The sequence below is a fragment of the Aulonocara sp. 'chitande type north' Nkhata Bay genome, linkage group LG17 (assembly GCF_057382095.1).
Source record: "Aulonocara sp. 'chitande type north' Nkhata Bay isolate Kocher_YH1m ecotype deep benthic linkage group LG17, A_spYH_male_GT1.1, whole genome shotgun sequence".
NCBI lineage: Eukaryota > Metazoa > Chordata > Actinopteri > Cichliformes > Cichlidae > Aulonocara > Aulonocara sp. 'chitande type north' Nkhata Bay.
Genome location: NC_141360.1, coordinates 32,530,221 through 32,551,981, shown reverse-complemented (window position 1 = coordinate 32,551,981; position 21,761 = coordinate 32,530,221). Strand labels below are relative to the sequence as shown.

The window sequence follows — 21,761 nt, the reverse complement described above, 5'->3', positions numbered from 1 at the left end:
CGCGGCTGATTAATCCTGCATCCACAAAAACACCCAATTAGAGGGAAAATGTTTGAATAGAGTTTTGCCAACAACTTCAGAGCAAAATGGGGCATGCACAAAAAGAAATTCTACAACAGATTTTCAACAAAAAGTGAATAACTGAAGCTTTAAATTCAATTCCTTCCTGTTTTACATTTAAAACACAACGTTGTTTACTGCATTTCAATAATTCTTTTTTAACATGACTTCAGGAGAGGCGAGGTTACTTTGCTCAAGGGCACAATGCAAAAGCGCACAGCTGTTAGCGCACACTTGTTGTGGTGAGGGTCAAACCTGTGACCTCTCGGTTACATAAGGCTCTGTCGAACCAGCAAGCTGCCTTGCCTACACACTGCTGCTACTGTTTTTGCATCAAAAAGAAAGAGGCTTTTAAAACATCTAACCCAACTTGCACTAATTAGGTGCATGTTGTATTTTTGTTCTAATTAAAACCATGAAAGGGATCTCAACATAATCATAAGTTATGGCCAAATTAGTAAGATGAAGTGTAGAGAAACTCTGGATATCATCAAAGCAACAACATCCTCCGCTTCTGAAACCAGTCCTCTGAATTAATGCGAGATATTGATTTAAAAACCGCAAACACTTTTCATTCCTCAGCATTACCATTGTGCCAGATACGTTTAATCCATGATACATTTCCAACAACTCCCAGCACAACTTCCCTCTTGTCAGCACATGATTGCTGTCGACGTAGACTCTTGCGAGGCAATAGTGATTATTAATGTGCAACATCTGAAGTCAAACTCTTGAGGGGGGAATTAATTTTCCAGGAGTTCCTACAATGAGCTGTGACAAAGTACCTCCAAGTCCACAGAGGGGAGGAGATCCCCAGCCGGCTACAAAACACACACAACACAAGTTCGAGCAGTGTAGGAGGAGGAGAAACAGTAGACAGGTGGTACATTCTGTCTTGTTCTGTTCTTAATAAGAGTTTTGAGTTGCTGACACTAGGGTATGCTACTCCAGTGTATATATAGATATATAGTGTAGTAAAGGGGGAAAATACTCAGCATTAAACACCTCCACATCCTTGGTCCTTGTTGGCATAGATTCCACAAGGCACTTAAACTTCAAGCAGGGTTTTTCCTTTTTTAATAGAGGTAGTGGACGCCTGGGATACAAAACCTTGTTGTGCCTCTTCTGCTATGACCATTCAAAAACATGAGACGTGAAGGTTGTATAATAATTAATGGTGCGTATTTATGGCAAATAGTTCAATATTATATAAGTTTACATCGGATTTATTACAAACTGGCTCAAAGACAGTAACCCCGAGCATCTGGCCCATACAGCGTGTAGTCCACATGTGCAGTTTTCTATTGACAGCATTTGGCTTTGACTGATGGCAGCAACCTGGGGAGAGTCTGGCTGCCTCGACTCAGCCACAGTTCCACCTTATATGGGCCAGATGTCAGGTGTGGTGACATTTGGACATCATCTGGCCCACAAAACATTTGCCAGTACCATAACCAAGCTGTGAGTGCCAAAAGAAGCCAAGATTAAACTAAACGTGTTTGCTCTCTAGAATGAGATTACTTGAAATGAAAGAAAAACTGAAAAATGAACTAACAGTAGCGTGTGAAAGACAGCAATATCAGCAGTGCAAGAAGTGAATAGATGTGGGTCATTTGAGCATAAGGAGCAACCTCAGCTGGCTGACATCCACCACTAGAAGCAAGACAAACAGAATCAAACATTAAAGACAGTAAAATTTTTATATATAATAAAGGTTATAAACAAAATATAATATTGTTGGAGGTCAAAAATGTCCTTCTTAAGCCTCCAGTTCCAACTGAATACAGAGTATACTGATAGCAGCTACATTAATTTACTGGATCACAGGCTCTTCCTAGGTTTTCTGATGTCCAAGCACTGTGTAAGGGCATTTATTTAAAATATTAATATTATAATTAGGTCACTTCTCCAAGACATTTCCACTGAGTGTTACAGTATAAAGTCTGAGACCCTGAGACAGTTGTTTTGCCTATCAGGCAATCTTTCCTAAAATCAGTGGATGAGGTTATGGTTACCCTGAAACAAACAACTTCCATTTTATTTGTCATTTCTACGAATACATATGTAAACAACCACCAACCACCATCCATGCCAGCCAGGAGACATAGTCTCCCAAGCATGTCCAGGTTCTGCCCTGGGGTGTCCAACCAAGTAAGATATGCCTGAAGCACCTCGTTCACGAGGTATCCAAGTCAGTCATAGCTGGCTCTTTTTTAATGATCCTCACAGTTAGCAAAAAAGGCCGGGCGCCGACACTTATCAGCGGAAGCTCTTAAGGTTCCATGTATCTCGTGTAATCACAACATTTATTTTCTATCTCTATACTAACAGCCTTTGAGCGCAGGTGAGTGTAGGAACATTGATTGACCGGTAAATCAATAGTTTTTCCCTTTTACGCTCAGCTCTCTTTTCACCTCTTCTGTCAAGCACCCAGAGTCGGCACGCCACCCTTTTTCGGGTGAGAATTGTAGCTTCAGACATGGAGGTGCTAATTCACATCCTCACTGCTTCACACTCTGATCCAAACGCCTCAGTGAAAGCTGGAAGTACCACTTAAAGCCAGGAGGGCAGCATCATTGTCAAATAGCAAAGACGTGATCCTGAAAACTCAAGGAAGTCTGAACTCATGTAGCATAATGCATCACCAAATTCCTCAATAAAGAGACAGCATATTCAAAATACACTGTTATAGTACATTTAGCAAAGCTGGCTCCTGTTCTGGAGCTTTCCATCATATTACATTATCCATATATACAAATGGATTCTGCCTAGAGACTCATGAATGCAAATGTTAAGCTTTCCTTTTTCTGAAACAGTTAAAACATGTCTAATACCACTTCATCAAAAAATCTGGAGCTCTTTAATTTTCATTTAATTCATGCTCTTTATTGTTGCACTTAGGCTGATTCATCTCTGTATGAGGTATAATTTTAATCAGGTTTCTTTCCTGTCCTGTATATTTTCCAATAAAAGATGAAAAGGTTTTTTTCTTTAAGGTTGTAGCAGATCCATCAGTAGCAGCGGTACTACCTGTGGCTAACTTTAGTTGATAAAGGTAACAATTTAAATGCAATCATGCCTCTCCCACACATTGCATTATTACAGCCTGATTATCAATAACTGTGCTAACAATAATCATTTTCTCCATCATGAAAGGCTCTTTCAGAGTGTCAGGTCGGTGTGTGCATTTCGCTCTATCTTGTCTGTTTCTTATCACCCCTCATCAGCAGGGGACGAGAACGAGGTCGGAAGTGGGGCTGCTCATCCGAGGTGAGGAGGAGAGCCAAAAGAAGGCAGCATCCTTATCAAAGGCCTGGGTGCTAAGCCTCGGTTAAAAATAGAAACCGAGGGAGATTGGCATCGATTTCTGCAGGCGTTGACGGCCCGATTGACAGCAGCACTGCGGCGTCGGGCTGTTGAGCCATCGAGGGAATCCGCCAGACTGCCTATGATGAGATGAGATGGGAAGATAACTTCTGACAAGCCCTCCACCCGCCACCCATCTCTAATCACTCTGTCTGCACACACACACAAACAGACACACATAGAGAGAAAAAGTAATTACCACATGCATGCACGCACACACACACTCAGGGACATACACACTTGCTGCCCCCTGAGCAAGTAATGGGACTTTGGCTGGCTGAGCATCCACCTGTCCAGTGTCTCCTGCCAAGTCAAAGCTCATGTGCTCGCACACATACAAAATACCTCTGGATGTCCCTGCACAGCCACCAGCTACAGTCCTTCAGGGTTATCTCACTAAATTATCTACCAACAGTAAATACTTCCTAATATCCATGAGTCCTGAAAAGAGATGTCAGTGACCTTTGTTTTACTGCTGTAATTGAACCCCACAAAGTGATTACTGTTATTACACTGTCCGCTTTAGTGCACCTCAATGTTATTCATCTCCCTGCTGTATTAGCAGCAATTCAGTCAAGCAAATGTACTTGGCAGCCTGTTATCCATATTTTTTTCGGTCCAAGGTTATCTTGTTTTAGTAATATTCTTGAAGGCCTAGTTTATCATCCAAGGGTTGATGCCAGCATGCATCTGGATCCAGAAGTCATTTATTTTCTAACATAAAGACAAGAACAAGCTAGTCCTAACACTCAAGCCTACAGTGATCTCCTACAACTCATTTGTCGTTGGCTACACCCAAACAGAAACCCTGATATAAAACGTAATTTTGTAATTTAGGTCTCAGTCACACAGTCAGTAATCCCCTGGCAACCTCTAAATGCTAAGGAAGAATGTGTCTTCCCCAAATGGGTGTTGGAGGTTGCTGGCTGTTGCTGGGTGAAATCATGCTACGCTCCAGATTAAGTCAGCATTTTCAAGTACCAGTCAGAATTTTAATTTGGAAGGCCATGTTAACTTGCTACCCAGAGAACCAGAACAGCCCCACCAACCCTGAATTAACAAGCCATGGTGGCAGCAGTAAAATTGTAAGACTGTTCATCTGTACTGTTACATTTGTGTATTTGTGCCTCACTGAATAAGCCATATGCAGAGCACTGACCAAGCTCTGTCCATGAATGTGGTGCAGCGGTGCTTTTAAGAATTATGCTGTATTGATAGCGATACATTAATGGCTCTACCTCGCTAAGAACCAAAACTAATTCCTGTTTTTCCAATGTGATTTTTAACTTCTGAGGTGTTTGGAATGCAGCATCAGATTTAAAGGGGGTGCTGCTGCAAAAACCTACTTGTGATTGTTTTGGTTGCAAGCTTGTCTGCAACACTCACTAACAAGCCAGCAATGCAGTGAAAGGTCAGAAAGGGAAACTCAAACTGGAAGTGGAGAATGTTCTCCTTCAAATTAAAAGTTTGAATTATTGCTGAAGCCAACATATTTCAAAAAGGACCGACTTTTACTTTGAAGGTGAACATTCTCTGTTTTCATTTTTGCCTTTCACTCTGTTTACAGACACCTTCCATGCAAATGAGGCAATCAGCAGCCCCATACACCATATACTGCAGGCCTCTTTGTAACCAATTTTACCTAGCAACGGCAAACAACCTCCAGCAATCATTCACAGCTGGTTGAGTTTTCACTTTTCCCTAGCGACCAGTGGTTACCAGGCAGTAGCCAACTGGTTTGCACGTCTGCATGTCTGGGGTTTGAGCTGTTTAATCATTTGGAAAGCATTTATAGAGTCTTTTACTATTGCACTTGTTTTTGAAATCGGGGAAGACTCCCCCTTACGTCCATTAGAAGAAATGCAGGTTTAAAGTACTTCTGCATTGGTTTCATATTGCAAACCTGGAGGCTCTGTCCATCTTTTTTATATAGTCTATACTTTGAACAGAGACAGGGCGGCCTTTTCCACATATACGATCTAAGATAAGCTAACTGGCTTCTTACTCAATCTTCATAATGGTCATACAAAAGTTCACTAAGGATTTTCATCTAATTTATATTCATATCAAAATGACAGACTCTTAAAACCACTTGGCTAAAGAAGAATTACATGTCAGTGTTTTTGCCACAAAAATACAGAAGTCTAATTCTTTTTGAAGAATTAAAAGATCATCTCTAGATCTGTAAAAAGAAATGGATAGGAGGTTCCTCTCTTGACTAATTTTCAAAGACAGGGATAGAGGAGAGGATCTTCTGCTATTACATTTTTGGACCACACACAGACAGCCAAATCCACTGCTCTGATAAAGAAGACCCAACAGCAGCTCTATTAACTAAAGACACTTAGGAAGACCAATGTGTCCACAGAGCTGTTCAAGACCTTTTATCACTGCACTAATGAAAGTGTTCTAACATACAACCATACACTACAGTACAAAGGCTGAAAGGAAAAGTGTCCAGAAAGTCATAAGCGACTTATAAAAAATCATCGGATGTACTCACACTGGAGGACATCTTCAGGACACACTCCACCCGTGAAGTCAGATGCATCCAGAAAGCTGGAACTCACCCCTCTGTGAATGAGTGGATGATTTGTAGACACAATTACTCGCATATTGCCTCTACAAATGAGTGTAAATGCATATTATTTGGCATGATTCCACAAGCATGTGAGGATGTCTAATTGCTATCTGTGTGCATTGTTAGCAAGTCTGAGTGTGTGAAATGTGATTTTTAACTGTACACAGCTAATTTTGTTGTGCTTTCTCTAGCTGCAGTGACTCTAAAAGCGTCTTATTTCGATCCTGGAAATATAGCCTGTTATTTTTCTTTCACTCTTATAGACGTGAACAACAAAATATCCTAAATATAGAAGTTCACAGATATTGTCCAAACAAATGTCAACTCCTAAAGCCAAATCTTTGTGACCAGGCTTGAAAGGAGAGTATAGTCATCGAAGCAAAATAAATAATTCTAATCAAACACAAAGAAATCAGAACACACACAATATCTTAAAACAGCTCTGATGCTTGAGTCCAAAGAGAATCTGGTCACTATATATTTGAGCACTAGGATATACAGGGTAGGCCGCAAGCATAATAATGTCTGTGACCTACCATACAGACATAATGAACACAGGTGATGCTGGAAACCTGTGGGATTTTTTTTTTTAATCTTAGAGGTACAACTAAAACTGCTCTTCCAATTATAAGTAAAACAGAAATTGGGCTTGAGCCTGCAGAACATCTGCATAATGAATTCTAATTAATGTTCAAATCCACTCAAAAATGTGTGACGTTACTTCTCGTGGCTGAGTAACTCTGCAAAAGAAAACATTGGTTCACCTTGTTTTCAAATCCAGCTCACCCAAAACCGGAGTATTTACCTGTAAGCACCATTTTTCTCAACTAAATTTGGACCGATACTGCTTAAGTGGACAACTTGGGAAACTAAAATCCAAACTACAAAGTGCTGGGAATGGGGCTATTTCAGTGAAGTATTTAAGAATTCAAATTTTTCATTTGATAATATTTCCATATTCATAGATTTTGGATTTTTCGCAGATGTCATTTCAAAGACTTCTCAGCAGGAAATTCAGCTTATTTATGGAAAAATTCAGCAAGGGTTTCTATGATTTTAATCATGGCCCAGGGGAAGGTTTTTAGATCATATGCAAGCAACATTAACAAAAAAATAGTATAATACTCAACAAACCTTTGAGTTTTAAACATATATAAGTTTCTAACTGTGCGTTTTTTTAACAAACAACTGAACAAAAGGCAAGAAAAACAAATTTACAGTGCCCTGAAGATGAGTCTGAGACTTTCGTCACACATGATTCTCTGATGCAGACACTCGGCAGCCCTTCCTTTCTCTGTTGATGGTGAAATTATCCAATAAAGCCAAAATAATCATGATCAAAAGCTGAAAGTTTGACTTCTTCTCATAATTAGGTGATTTGCAGCAATCTGCCACACAGACTCTGTCAATCTGTCAGCATGATCTTCCTCCTGTTAAAACTGCCTGGGAGACAATTACTCTGAGCTCCTCCTAATTAAAAACTCATTGAAATTTATGAGTGCCTGTTAAAAATGATTGAGTTCTGTTTCCTGGGAGGAATGCCATTAGGGAAGTGAATTTCTTACAGGCCCCTTTATCTGTGTTTTGTCCGCATTTAGTTGTGATATAAAAAGGTATGTGTCTCCCTCTGGTGGTAAAAGCTGTACACGTGCACATGAGATTGTAGTGGAAGATACAGTAATAACGACGAGTGCTTGGCTTCACGTCCAATCGTTGTTTTTGGATAGAAGCAGGGATGAAAATTGATGAATGAATAAACTGTTTGTAATGGAGCATCATATAGAAAAATAGAGCCTACATTTTAATTCAGTTGAATATGAATATGAATATGCCCCTATTTGTGAGGTTTATCTTAAAAACACTGGAAAGAGTAATTTAATTTGCTGACCATTCACTTGTAATTTGCCCAAAATAAGATTATTCATTCTGTAAACTGGAAAGGACAAAAAGTAAATGACAACAAAAAAATATGATTAGAAGTATGGATCAAACAGAGAAGATAGGTTACCTGTGGATATTTGATATTAACTCAGTCCAGCAAGACTCATGTTGATCATTTCAAACTTAAATTTCCAGATCTGTTGTATAGAAAGTACAAAGATTCAAAGGCTCAGCTTTATCTATTGTATTGCATTTCAATACATGGACATATTTCAGTGTTCAGTATCATACTGACATCACACTATCTGCAACATGGATCCAAAACTCACTTTAAATTTCATTTAGTCCAATTTCACCAGTTTAGCTTCACATTGACTCAAGAGTTGGGAGTTTGCCTTGTAATCGGAAGGCTGCTGGTTCAACCCCCACTTCACCCGTTGCTTACTGGTGGTGGTCAGAGGGCCAGGTGGTGCCAGTGTTCCGCAGCCTCGCCTCTGTCAGGGTGGCTGTGGCTACCATGTAGCTTGCCATAACCAGTATGTGAATGGGTGGATGACTGGATGTGTAAAGCGCTTTGGGGTCCTTAGGGACTAGTAAAGCGCTATACAAATACAGGCCATTTACCATTTGATCAGTGACCGAAAGCTTCATAAAGACTGGTGTTATTTAAAGAGGGATTACTAGTGTGACGTTTCAGTGCAGGGGACCTGGCTGATGACCTGCACATTCAATAATACCAGTCATTTCAGTTCGGTAACACCGCCTGTGTGTGTGTGTGTGTGTGTGTGTGTGTGTGTGTGTGTGTGTGTGTGTGTGTGTGTTCAGTTGGTGGTTCTAAGTAGGCCATAAGTGTGGGTTTGAGTGTGTAGTTGTCTGCATTATCCTCATAACTGACTGGCAATATGCCCAGTGTGTAAGCTGCTTTACCAGCTAGCATAAACTCCGGTCGCCTGCTTACCTGCCTGCGAAATTAAAAAAGAAACAATACCACATTTTTATTACCACTTTTCTCAATATAAGATGCCTTACAAACAAACCATCGTCTTGAGCTGCCCAGGGGAAAATGGAAATATAAGAAGCCTCCAGTATCCAGTCAGCTTTGATAATTTGGATGACTTGGCACTTTAAATTGCATCAGCTTCTTCTCTGGTAGAGGAAGTCAGAGGTGACAGCCCACAGTCCCACACCTGAGTTTGATGGTGCAGATTCATCTTGTCTGCTGTCAGTCTTTACTTTTATATTTCCAGTTGTAATAATGCATAAACTGCAAAACCTAGCTAAACCTCAGCAGTGGTACTGAAAAGTTTGGATACCAAACCCCAAAACATAAATGCCAGACACAAAAAACCTAATTTATCAGTGATTACGAATAGTTGTTTGCTTTCAAACTGTTGTTTGCTTTTCGCTGTGGGCAGACCTCAGTATGGGTGGGTGACTATGGTCAGTAACGTGTGAGTGCCGCAGGGGACTGTGCTTTCTCTGTTCCTGCTCACCCTGTACAAATCAGACTTCATATACAACTCGGAGTGCTGTCACAAGCAGAAGGTCACTGACACTACTGCAGTCGTGGGCTGTATCAGGAGTGGACAGGACGAGGAGTACAGAAAACTGATCGCAGGCTTTGTTGAATGGTGTGAATCCAGACAATTCCATCTTAACAGCAGCAAAACCAAGGAGTTAATGGTGGACTTTAGGGTCTCCGGGTGGAGCCTGGGGGCGGAAGCATAAAGAAGTGTTTCACATCTGGAAAAATGCAGAGGAAGGCAAGCTTTGTTGTTGGTATGGAGCTGGATAGACTGACAATTGTGGCAGCGTGATGGGTGCTAAGCAGACTCCTGTCAATCCACTACACTCACTCCACAGCATCATCTCCAGACAGAGGAGCAGCTTCAGAGAAACGCTGATGTCATTTTCCTGCTCCAGACTGAGGAGATTGTTCATTCCCAAAGACACATGATTTTTTAACTCCATCTGGGAGGAAGGGAACATTAATGTCAGTATTCCCTACTGTTCCAGGGTAAAGAAAGGGTGTCAAACTCATTTTACATCGACAGCCACATACAGCCTACTTTGATCTCAAGCGTAAAGCAGTTATATATTTATCTATTTGTCTACATGATAAAGAAAAAGCTGCTGTGACAAAGAAACAAATTTGTCAGCACGACTCTTTGGACTTTTGTGTTTTTCACAAAGTTACAGAGGTTTTATTAGTGTTTTGCAATTTGGCAGAATTTGTGAATGTTGACATTTCTTCAGTGTTGAATAGCAGGAATTGGGTTTTCTTGTCAGAGGTCATTTCTGGGGGGTTGGGGAGGACTGTGAGACTCATTTAGACACTCAGACACTGAGCCATGGTATTTCATGGATGTTTTGCTGTCTTTCCAGTAGCACACTGTAAAAATGCTGGTAAACAAAGCATAAACAGAGTATATTGATACTAATAGCATTTTGCAGGATTCATATCATTCTAAACATGGCTGAAAATGATAACTGCCACTACATTAATGTGATGGACTACAAATCTATTCTCCACTCTTGAAATTATCGTACATGATGTTCTGTGCTGAGACTACATAACAAAAGGAGGATTTGTATTTTAAGTTTAAAAACATAATAAAACAACTCTATTACTAGTTTCCTTTGTCTATGATTTTTCAGTGTTTATACTGAATAATGCTACTTTAAGTGCATGATGATTTGGAGGACTGCCTCTATGTGGTTAACTGAAGACTGAGACTGAAATGATGTGCTTTGCCACAAATAGTTCTTTAACTTCTTGATGCTCAGTCATCCAGGTAAGTAAATCCCCAACTTTTGGGGAGTTCTTGGACTTCTTTAATGACTGAGCCTTTGCCTTGGGTTTGGCAACAAAAGGCTCCACCCTAAAACGGGTGTATTGAAATCTCTGATTATTCACACTGAATTATTCTTAGACAGAAGGTATTCAATAGTCCAATGGAATAGAGGTTTGCAAATTTGAAAAGGGATGATTCCATTTGCAGACAGCACATTTGATTAATATTAAATACAACTACTACATGCATGACATTATGACTGGGGGCTGAGCCCCCCCAAAGTTTGAAACCTAGAATCGCCCCTGAATTAAGACAAAAGTATTATTATTTATTTATTGTATTTATTATGCTTGTAATAATACAAGAATTCTTGTATTCTCTCGTATTTCTGCTGTACAGCACTTTGGTCGGCCATGTGTTGTTTTTTAAAGTGCTATGTAAATAAATTATGGTATGTATATGTACAAATACACAAACATATAGGGGAAAGAGAAAAATGCCGTAAAATTTAAAAAAAAAGAAGAAGAAGAAGAAGAAATAATTAAGTAACCCAACAAACAATGAGAGAACGACGGTAACAATGAAGAAAGACATTAAAAACGTTAATAAATTTTTAATACTTACCTGTCGTCCTCCCCTACAGTCGCTCGACTTGGATGACGCTATGCCCAGGTCGAACGCTGATTGGTAAAAGACGCCGCGTTAAACCGGAAAAGAAACCTACTGCCAGAGTTCATCCCAAAGAGGAAAAATCTCGACGAACGAGTAATAACAAATTCCCAAACGGGACTATCACACAATGGCTTTGACAAGTAGTTGGCTGAGCAGGTTGCCCTTTATCCCAACCTGTACGATCATGAGTTTTACAAGAACAAACGGATTAACGCTTGTTATCGTGGCGAGAAATCGCAAACAAGCTTGTGGAACCGTTTTATCCGAGCCAGGAAAAAGGCGGAATGCGGTTCCTCGAACACATCACTGTTGTTAGAGTCGCTGTCATGGCTGGTGGGCTTTGTTTTTAAGTGCGACAAACAAAGCACTGTACTGTATTACAAGCGATGCACGAATGGTTCTAATTTGCTATGGTGCAAAAGAAATACTCATTTTCTTTGCTTTTCTGACTTTACTACTGGAACGCGCTCACCTTGAGCAATGACACTCCCACCTCGGACATTCGAGGTAAATTGAACGCAGCTTTACTGACGTTTTTAATAATATTATTAAAGGACTTAGGTTTACATAAAAAAAAACACAAAGAAAAAACAAAAACGGGCTTTTGTCGTGTTTCTCACCTCCGTCGTCTTGTATTTAAAGAAGAAGGAGCGCGTGTGACTGGCAACTGCACGTGCACAGCGACTTCTGACAGCGACCCACCCACTAATGTGAAACGTGTAATTTATACAGCCATTGTTGTGTATTTGCGAAAAATAAAAATTCTGTTATCATTTTTAACTCACAGAAATAAGCATTGTGTTGCAAGTGATTGCACTACTTTGCCTAATAGACCTCTTTGGAATAATAAATATTCTTTCCAAAATAAAATCATTGTTTCTAGGAACCTGGACAGAAAAAGGAATTTGGTCATTTGTGCCCAAAGCTAAAGAAATGACCTTTTAAAATTCAATGTATGGTTCAACTGAAAAAATGATTCCTGTGGATCCTGTGAAGAAGATGTGCGCTAGCAAAAAAGGCAGTCGGGGAATGGAGTGGTTGTGTCAAAATGGCACACAGCTCCTGAGTGCATGTGATGTCATGTGAGAAACCTTTAGGTTGTTTGTTTAATGTCTTTTTCTTTCTTTTGTCTTCATTATAGGCAGAAATTCAGAGGATGTCTTTAACCCAACCTGCAAAAATTCAAATAGACGTTATGAGATTGTGTGAAGAGGTGCAACGTTGCCCGTGTCTTTACGATGGGTCCTTAACACATAATAGAGACGTGGAAAAGGACAGCAATTTGTGGAGGGAAATTGCAAAGAATTTGGGAGTGAGTGAAAGTGTTTGTTGGATAAAGTGGAAATCTTTAAGAGACAAATTCGTGAAGATGAGGAAGAGGCTGCAGCTGAAGAGAAGAAACTGTGCAACCTTGCTTCTGCTCCCCATATATATTCCTTGATGGGCTGGCTCTCCGACTTTGTGAGCCACTGGGAGTTAAATGCCAAGTCTGCAGAAGAGGCAATGTCAATTATCTTTGAAGGTACCGTATTAGTACCAAAGCGTTGAGCAATATGCAAACACACATACACCCTTCCACTGAGACCCTTATTGATGAGGATGCTGAACAAGCATTCAATGAATAGCTGACCTGAAAAGATCGGTGGTTTAAGAACATTTTCTTTTACATCTGATGTGCAAATGTACATGAAATTATAACAAGCTCTTATTTGTTGCAGGAAGAGGAAGGCAGCAATACAGTCACCCTGCTCCAGAAAACTGTTGATCTCAGCGATTCACCGCACTGCTCAACAGCATTGCCTACAGAGGGGTTGCCATCTCCACTCAATCCCTCCTTCTCAGCATCAACAACTGTCGTGAAAAAATCCTCATCCACAGCCACTGAGGATTTTATTCAAAACGATCTCCAGGAGATTAAGAAGATTATTAAGAAGGCCAAAGGTGCATTTGTTTGAACTGTAGTATTAATGAGCTTCAACATTGCTGGTTCTGCTCATGTAATTTGATAAATAAGGATATAAATATATATTTTGTATTGTTATTATTTCATGAATTTATCTTACCATTTCTGTCTCGGCTGAATTCTCCCTCGAGGCCTGTGTGCAATGAACAAGGGCAACTCTGATGTAGCTTTTGACACACAGACTGTGCTGACAGTAACAACTGCAGTGTCCATAAACATTTAAAAGCGTGGTCACAATTGAGCTCTTGCACCATAAGTGGAACATGTTTGTATAGCTGCGTCTGTGTGGTTTAACATGTGGGAAGAAGCTTCTACAAATCTGTGCCACTACATGGTGAAATTTTTGTGGCATATCAATACAGCCATCGTATTGTGTTAATTTGCAATATTGTATCAATACAGGGACACCAGATATCAATATTTCATTAAATAAATTAGAATACTGTGGAAATACAGTGAAAAGAGCACAAGTGCACCAATATCCTAGGATAGCGTTAGCCGAGCAAACTTGGATTAAATCGTCGGAACTGAAAAATCACCCAATACTGAGTCGCCGATTTCATTCCATTTAACTGCTGATGTCAAGAATTTATGACAGTGTTGGTTATGTTTGGCTCTTGACGGAGGCGTCGCACTTTCTCCCTCTCCCTTATCTTTCCTGCTTGGCATCTCATGTCTTTTGTATAGTCTCGCTTATTCTCTAACCCTTCTGATTCTGATTCTAAGAGAGTCTCCCAGACTTGTTCTCTAAAAACCTAAAGAAGAATTATGAATTTGATCAACTGGCCCCTTAATGCAACTGACACCCTCCTGGGCTTGGGAGAGCCTGATTGTCCCTCAGAGACGTTTGCTGCTGGATACTCGATGGTCAGTGGCGACACTCTCGATGGAGGACATTGAACGACATCTACCAATTCGGAACCACGATAACAGAGTTCTGGCTGATTGGAGCTTGGACCTGGCTTATCAAAGAACAAGAAGCGGCTACAGCTGTTCAAAATCCCACAAGGCTGGCCAACATGATAGGCGATGGGCAGGGCTGTGAGTACTCAGACTGTGTTTTTGAACGCAACATGGATAAGATCATGGAGAAGCTCGTGGCTCTGCTATATGGATAACATCTTGAAGAAGAACAACAGGAATTGAGAGACCTGGTGACCAGTGACGGACATTAGACCAAGAGTAAAATTGGATGCAGTTTGTTCGCACTAACCAAAACAGCTACCATCTTCATCTCATGCGGCCCTCTGGCGCCAGCTGGATGCTCAAGGCAAAAGCTGATGGGAATAACAATTCTCCCTTAGATAAGAAGACTGTGTTGTGACTTTCTCCCTCCTCATTCAAGGCCACGCGCGTCGACCGAAGACTGTTGACTTTTGCCAACACAAATATGCATGTACACTGACACAGACCTACACCCTGTTGGAGCTCAGTCTGGGGGGGGGGGAGTAATTATTTTCTCCTCGTCTTTCCTCATGTTGTGCATTTTCCATTGTTATACTTCTCTGACCTGTCTTCCCCATGTGATGTAGTAATGTATGTATGTATGGTCGGAAGGGTAAGATGGCGCTGGCAAAGGTCAGCAGCCTAACCCAACAAATTTCCCACGTGTGGGACTAATAAAGGTTATCTTATCTTATCATTTTGCAGCGTAATGATTAAAGTAAGAAAACATTATCTTATTGGATAAAATGCATATTGACGAAGTTTTGAGGGCATAATTTGCAGTTGGAAAAAAAGGTGATAAATCGCAGTATTCATTATTGCAGAACTCTCAGTATAGTGCTGTAAGGTGATAATGTGGTGTTTGTCAGATTTCCGTCTTCCCCTGTCCTCCCTGAACCTCTTGGTTCCGCCTTTCAGGCTGATGTCAGAGTGTATGTGGCAGGTTGCTCAGGAGAGAAAAGTAGGGGAGTATGAAAACTGTCCAAATTCATCTCACTGGTGTCAGAGATGATCCCAGACCTCCTGGGCTACAAACGTAAGACTCAGCTGATCCTTGGACTGAGGGCCCAGGTGAGTGACTGTGGTTATCAGAACTCATTGTGTGCATCTGTGGCTTTTCTTTTTATATCTTAAAAAAGTACTATTACATTTTTGAGGAGCATCTATAATTGTTTTGGGTACATTTTACAGCATTTGGTCAGAATGAAGAAGGACCAAACCAAATAAATGCATTTAATTCATTTATTTAGCCTTGAAAAGTTCTAAATTAATCCTTCAAGGCAAACCTACAGCAGCTTGTTGGTAACTTCAGGAAGCGCAATTAGTTAATCACTTTAAGCCAGTGTGTATTTAATTTTGACTATAGTTCAGCTGCAGGCCGGTGAGTCACCAGTATTGGGTAAAGTAAAGACTCGAGTATAAATGTACCAATTTATGTCTTTCAGCTCATTCTTGAAATAGTGAAGAAGACGAATGATGGTGACAGTTTCCAGCAGAATACAACAAACCACGTGGATGCAGAAGTAAGATGCAGTGTACTAAGCATCTTAGTTTGACATGTTTTGCACTATAAAAGTGATTTTGCTGTCAAATTTAGATGCTGATATTACTGTTTATTGTATGTAAATATACCTTTTGGCTTTGTGAGAGTAACAAGATGAAGAGGTGGAGATTTCAAAGTCACCATTGGTGGATCTCATTCAAATGCTACTTCGAGATCAGTCATTGGGAGTTCTTCTATCGACTGGAAGAGTTGTGCCCAGTGCCAAGTGTCTCAGGTATGCTGCGGGGTAATGAAAAAGAAGAAAAGAGGTGTACTTTAATGCAAATGCTGTTCAGTTATTTAAAAAAAACCCTGACTCACAATGCGACAAAATGTTCAGTAGTTGTACAGGACTGAAAAAACACATGTTTATGCACACAGGAGAGAAGCCTCACAGCTGTGTAACATGTCACAAGACGTTTGCTCAGAAATCCAACCTGAAAATACATCTCAAAGTCCACAAGAACATCTAGCAAAGTGGCTGTGGGAGCTTTTGGAGACGCAGTTTGCTACAGATATGGTTCATTTGAGTGTCAGGACAAGTTTTGATGCTTAAAAATAATAATTTGCATTTGGACATATAGTGCATTAAAATGTGGATTTTTCCTGTGCTGTCCTGTGTTGAATTTGTGTGCTAATATTGCACGTTACTGTAAACGGGTGTTCTGGATGACCCAAATTAAGGTGCCCATGTCCTAATTCATGGACATAAGGAATTTTGAGTTAGACTGTCCTGTCACCCAAACACTTATATATGAGCTGTTGGTGCTGTGAGAATGGTCGTCACTTGATAAATGCACTAGAAAGATGTAATATTTGCATTTTTATGGAATTAATGGAATGAAAGAAAGCTTAGTTTCCTAATGTTTTTACCAGCCTCTGTTGTGATGCCTAGTCTGTTGTTTTCTGCATTAAAAGTTTCCATCCGGTCCACTGTAACAAGTCAGCGAGCATCATTTAATGCTGATGATGGTGCAGTAGATGGAAAAACAAAAGAATTAAAAAATCACTACAGAAATGCGTTTTTAAATGCATATTAAACATGATACACCTAAATCACTTGCCTATGTATATGTTAATATGTGTTTTGAGCTTTTTAGTCTTTATTTTGATAGGACAGTGGAGAGAATGCTGGTAAGCCGAGACACAGACCAGGGGAAAACACGCTTAAAATGGATTTGGGGCAGGTTCAAAGCCTGGTCTCTGCATCTGTGGGTGCTTGCTTAACCAAGTAAGGTCAAGCAGGCACCTACAGATGTGAGTCTTCACAGTGTACTCGACAACAGCTCTTATAGCTTGACCAGGATATTAACTGAAGCTTATCTACTATTCATCAACACATTTGTTTGAAACAAGGATTCAGGTGCACCTCCATACAACTCTCATCCTGAACAATTGTGTATTTTTAAGACTTTAGTTTGAAAGTTTCCACTGAGGATTGGGTGATGGAACTTTATTTCCAAAAGGCAATTTCTTTAAATACAACATGATGTTTCAACACAAGTAAAATATTACTTTCTAAAATTTCAGAAATACACAACTCTTCATTATAAAACACGTTCATTTGGGCGGTCATCCTAAATGATAGATTATGCACAATACAGGTCCTTTTTGTCCAGTCTATGTCAGACATGTAGTGCTTTATCAGTCCCAAGATTCTGTCTGCAGTCAGTTTTAGAAACTATATGAAGACAGAAGATTCGCTTTGATTGAGCTTTATTACTGACCGTAGGCTCCCTTGTGGGAAATGCTGTGCGATGATGATCTTTTATATTATTTTGGGGGGCTTTTTTGCCTTCATTGAATAGTGAAAGCAAAGAGAGACAGGAAGGCGAGGTGAGCTTGCAGTAAAAGGCCAGCCCTGTAGTATGTGGCCGCTTGCTCACTGGCACCTCTTTATGAAGGTCTTAAACCCAAGCTCTGCTTGAAGTCCAGGAACAAGCATCCAGTGAGTTTTTATTGTTCTTCTTTTCTGCAACAATAATTGCACTTCACCAATTCATTACATCTCATGAGGATCATTTCTCCAGCCTGAAATAACTGTGGCTTCTGGAAGGCTGGGGTAGGTGTCAATGTGATGCGAACCATCTTCAGTCGATATTCCTGTGTCTCTATGCTTGAAAGCAGGCGAGATTAAAATCAATTCGGTGCATTAGGTCTCTCTGTAACAAACCCACAGCCAGCATAAAAGTCAAAGGATCCTTTATAAAGAGCTTTGTAGTAGAGAGGGGATTAGATGGGCCTGTTGTCTCAGTCCTTCGCTGTTTCTCTGGATATTGAACAACTTGCCCAAATGATCCAGCAAAGTAAACTCATAACTGGAATAACAGATAACAATCAAATACACACCATTAGCTCGTTCATAGACAGTGTTATGATTTCTTTACCCCTGTACTCAGTTGATCCAAATATTAGATATATTTAGCAAGTACCCAGCCCTTTAACAGATCAAAAGAAGATAAAGCTCTCAAATAAATGAATGTAGCTAAAAAAAAGAAATCTGTCAAAACTATACCAAAGCAATCATGACTATATTGATACCAACATAAGAAAATACTTTGAACGATGGTTTAACCACCCTTTGGGATTAAATGTTAGAATTAACTGTAACAAAGTTGGATATATGCCACATCTTCTATTGTTTCTTTGTTTGTTAATTTATTTCTAGTTATTTATTACTATGTCTATTTTAATCAGTGCCAGCAGATATAAGACCAATTCAATTTCTATAGATGGGATAAGCTCATTTCTAGATGTATATGGGATAGAAAGAGACCATCTGTCACACTATACTACAACTACCTAAAAATAAAGATCTAATGGTACTTCTGAGCCTGGGTGAGATGTTCTGGGCATGTCTGACCGGGAAGAGGCCTCGGGGCAGACCAAAGACACTCTGGAGAGATTACATGAGGAGCATCTCAGAGGTCGACGGTGGCTAGAGGAGGTGGCTGGGGATAGGGAGGTTTGGGCTTCTCTGCTTAGGCTGCAAACCCCATGACCCCGCCCCGGATAATAGGAAGAAAATGATGGATGGTACTTCCAAATATAAGAGTATTTTCAAGCTCAACTACAACAACTTGTCTATCATGCATGTCTGTATGTTGAGTCTGAGTCTGTATGTCTCTACAGTAATTGGGATAAGGACTCTGTATGTCTATACAGACACGATAAACTGATCCGCAAGGCCAGTAATGTTTTGGGTATGGAGCTGGACTCTCTTAAGGTGGTGTCGGAGAAGTGAATGTTGTCCAAGATAAAGACAATGTTGGATAATACCTCCCACACACTCCATGACATGCTGGCTAGCTATAGGAGCACGTTCAGTGAGAGACTGAGATTACTAAAAACTCCTCCATCTAAACACTGTAAACACTGAAATAGTTGCATCCTTTTTGCACACACTCTTTCTTACTCGGTAATGCTGCTGTCAATTTTTTTTATTTATAATCACATCTGTCAAACCTGGATATTTATTATTTGGTGATTTGTATATATTGTGCTGTTCCTTATATCTTAACATATTGTATTGTTAAATAGTTTCGTCTGTTTTTGTTAATATTAAGGTACAGGAGCAACTATAACCTATATAATTCCCCTAGGGATTAATAAAGTATGCTGATTCTGATTAGTGTTATATTACTGATGTTGCTTTGAGGAAAGATACTCAAGCCCTTAAAAAAACAGATCCATGCCAGTACTGGTGAGACTGAGGCCCGAGACTATAAAGCCTCTAATAATAATGTTTACTTTAGATAAATGGTACTCAGTTGTAAAGCAGTTGTAATTGGGATAAGGACTTGGACCTCTAAGATGGATCACCCATGAAGATGAATTCAAACCGGGGATGTTTGACGCCAGCTTTAAACAGTTTGTGGGACAAGGTATTACCGCCATGTGTACACTTACTAAAAAGGGTCAAAGGCAGAGTTTTCAAGATATAAAAATCACATATGATCTTACAAACCAGGATTTCTTTAGATATTTACAGATACAGATACAAGACAAATGAGGATAAAATACATCCTATTATAAAGACATGTGCATTATCTTATCATAGGCAGTTCCCAGAGTTGTGTCTACTATGTACTGTAGTTTGATAGACTCTAGAGAATATTCGACTTTATATGTAAACAAATAAAATGGGAACGGTGGCTGGAAGAAGAAATCCCAGAAGAGATGCAGTATGATATCAATGCAACATTGCCCTGTCTGCAACAAGGCACTGCAATCACTGAAACTGATGCAATTTAGCTGAAAGAACCAGGTTGAGTATTTTGTAAGATCTCAAATTAAAAGTAAACAGATAAAGTTCAAGAGTGGAATATTTAGTTATACGATTTCACGATCGTGTGCAAGGACATGTGCATCCAAAAGACCTGTTTAAGAATCCTCTGGCAGAGGCAAAGAAAAATGTAACTAAAAACTTGCTAAGGACTGAAACACTGAGCTATAGACTTGGGTTGCTGGTTGAAGAGATCCTGGTGATGGAAAAAGTCACATGTAGATTTAATATGAAAAAAGGACATAAGTAACTTTATTATTAAAAGAGGCAGATTTGCTCCAGCACTGCAGGTCTGGTACTGTTTGTGTACAGCTTCTGGCTAGCTCCCAGCTTTGTTTTGACTTTGTGTCAAATCTCTTAATGTTCAAACAAAGCAGCCAGAAGTGGATGCTGTAATTCTGAAGGAGGAGAGGTAGCTGAAGAGAAGACACTTCTGATCAAAAAGAACACAGAGGCTGATCTCATATTTGCTAAAAGACTTCCTGATGAGCCCCAAGACGTTTGCGAAAATAACCTGTGGAACGACGAGACAAAAGTTGAACTTTTTGGAACTTTTGAGTCCTGTTACATAAAACTAACACAGCATTTCAATAACCTCCTAGGACCTGATTAAATAAATAACCTAAATAATAAATGACCTAAATACTCAGTTTTGCTCTACAAGGGCCTGATATCCACTTACGAGGACATTATAGTGCTACTGTTCTATCAAAATTTTAAACGAATATCCTCATTTGTGGCTCTCATTTTTCTTAAAAACAAAAATAAGTTTTAAAAAAAAATCTGGTAATTCTTTGTTTTTACATTCATCAGGCCCCAATGTGACCAAATATCAAAGAGAAATTAAAAATGCATGCAGTGGAAGAGTTCGGGTCTTAGGAGGTTAAAGGAACATTACACCAACAATCAAACATGGTGGTTGTAGCGTGATGGTCCAGGGATGCTTATCATGAGTTGTGAAAGAGGATCCCCAAACGAAGAAACTGTCCGAAGGGTAACAAAAGAGCAGGAAAACAGACAGAAAACTAACTGGCAGAAAAACACTGACACTGACAAAGAATAACTACTGAACTGGAAGTGATCAGAGCTGAGAAACAATGCACAGAGCCAATAAAAGTAGACAGGGTAAATGAGACCAGAGAAAGTAAAACTGAAAGCTAAACATACAAGCTTGACACAGATGGGCACGGAGGAAAGACTAAGGAAATAGCAAGAAACTAAACAGAATAAAAACATTAACTGAAAGAAACTAAAGATAAAGATACTAAGAGGTGTGATCAACCATGGACCATGACATTTCTTTGCCCATCTGAACCTTCTCCATGACTGTGATTTGTATTTGAGGTCTGAAGAGTACAAGGTGAAAGAGGCAGGAGAGCACACTGTGTCCTGTGCTGGTCACTGTTTCAGAAGAGGTCTGGGTCCACTCCATCTCAGTTAGTTTGTCTCTAGGAGTGGTTGGATATTGTTGAAATAGAAAACACCTGATCCTCACAGCACCAGATGTGCAGCACAAAAGGAACGGCATCTTCCACACCCACCTTCTCCTGGTAAGCAAACTGCAAGGCGTCCAGCAGCTTGAAGAATATGAGAAGTCAGTGCAGCTGATCTGAAATCAGAGAAAGGAAACGTGGAGCAGAGTTGTTCAAACAGGCAGAGATGAGCATGAA

At 39.9% G+C, this 21,761-nt stretch overlaps 2 long non-coding RNA genes across 2 annotated transcripts; one reads left to right on the top strand and one right to left on the bottom strand.

The window, feature by feature from the left end:
• Positions 1-8,117: 8,117 nt before the first annotated feature.
• Positions 8,118-11,580, bottom strand: LOC147310396 (uncharacterized). Its single transcript, XR_015125713.1, has 2 exons — positions 11,308-11,580; positions 8,118-9,859 (listed from the first exon to the last, which is right to left on the bottom strand). It is a non-coding gene; the product is annotated as an uncharacterized LOC147310396 (long non-coding RNA).
• On the top strand, positions 11,390-13,295 carry LOC147310395 (uncharacterized). Its single transcript, XR_015125712.1, has 3 exons — positions 11,390-11,862; positions 12,497-12,877; positions 13,074-13,295. It is a non-coding gene; the product is annotated as an uncharacterized LOC147310395 (long non-coding RNA).
• Positions 13,296-21,761: the final 8,466 nt, after the last annotated feature.